Genomic DNA, 1449 nt, shown 5'->3' with positions numbered 1-1449 from the left:
GCGTGTGTATGTGTGTATGCATGCACACTATTTAAGACAATTATGTGGGAGAATCCCTTTCATGCATGCCAACTTCATCAGGACAACTCTGATTCTTTATGAAGGGTTAGGGATACACATCTTCAGCAGTGCATAGAGAACTAAACTCTAAAAAAAGGCAATTTCTTGGGTTTAGGAAGGACCATATTCTGGCAAGTACTTCAGAGGAATGGACAATAAATCTAGGATTATAGCCAAGAAGGACTGGAAGACTTCCAGAGATGTTTCAGCTTCTTCTAGATTTTGAATGTTGAGTAAGCCCCTGAAGTATGATATCTATGGTATCCTTTTCTTTGCAAGAAATTGAATAGCAGCAAATTTCTCTACCCTGAATAGCAGACAGGATATTTTTTCAATTAGCTGTTTCCCATCCAAGGTATTTGGAAGATCTCTCTTGTTTCCGAGTCCTGGTACTGGAATTCCTTGTCACTGCAGTTTATCTAGATTATGTAGCTCCTTTGGAGAGGTATCTGTCCTGTAAATGATGGCATTGACTCTTCTGCAGTACCGTTCCCACACGCTCCAGAATCAGGGTTGTCCTTCTCCGTCCCAGATCTCCCCGCCTCCCACCCCCTGCTGGGGTTTGTACCCAGGGCCTTGTGCAGGCGAGGCAAGCACTCTGCCAACTGAGCTATCTCCCCAGCCCCTGTGTCCCAGATCTTTAATGTGAGGTTTAGTCTCTTTCCTCGTGCTGAAGCCCACTGTGGGTGTCCTATCTTCACTGAATGGACCGGACGCGATGACACTGACGAAGGTGGTCTTGCCGCAGTACTGCAGCCCCACCAGTGTCAGCTCCGTGTCCTTGTAGGACAGCTAGTGGAACCAGTCCCGCAGGCGGGGGCGATGGAGGGTGCACGGAGCCAAAGCGGAGCGAGGCGAGCCAGACCGGACCGGAGCATGGCGACAACTGCAACGCCAACGAAGACTCCCACGCGAGCCAACCAACTTGCACGCGAGGCGGCCTCGGCTCAGACCCCCAACGGCTCCCGGCAGACCCCAGCACAACAGGGGAGCATACCGGCCGGCCGCAGGGGCCTGAGCCATGAAGCTAAGCCTAGAACTCTTGAATTGAGCCGAGATGGACGCCCAGAGTTAAGTATGCGATGGTGCGACGGTGTGGGGAGGCTGGGGTTCTCTCGGGTCCCCAGCTGGCAGCCGCAGCCATATGACCTCCGCTGCCCATGACCTTCCCCACCCTCTCCGCCACACCCCACCTCCCAGCACAGAGATGACCAGGGTGTGGAGGAAACGTGTCCTGTCCTTACTCAGGCACAGTGTAGCCTTGGATCAAGTAGGTACTTGGAGTCCCCAGGATCCCCGGATTATACATCATGTGCCCATTAAAGGAACAATTTTGACCTCAGAAGGAATTTCTTTGGACTTCAGGGTGCAGGAAGGATAAAATCTTTC

At 52.0% G+C, this 1449-nt stretch overlaps 1 pseudogene; it reads right to left on the bottom strand.

Moving 5' to 3' along the window:
- Positions 1-265: 265 nt before the first annotated feature.
- LOC114107414 (ADP-ribosylation factor-like protein 8B) lies at positions 266-1083 on the bottom strand (annotated as a pseudogene).
- Between the last annotated feature and the right edge of the window lie 366 nt (positions 1084-1449).

The sequence above is a fragment of the Marmota flaviventris genome, chromosome 2, assembly GCF_047511675.1.
Source record: "Marmota flaviventris isolate mMarFla1 chromosome 2, mMarFla1.hap1, whole genome shotgun sequence".
Classification (NCBI taxonomy): domain Eukaryota; kingdom Metazoa; phylum Chordata; class Mammalia; order Rodentia; family Sciuridae; genus Marmota; species Marmota flaviventris.
This window is presented reverse-complemented; position numbering and strand designations above follow the sequence as displayed.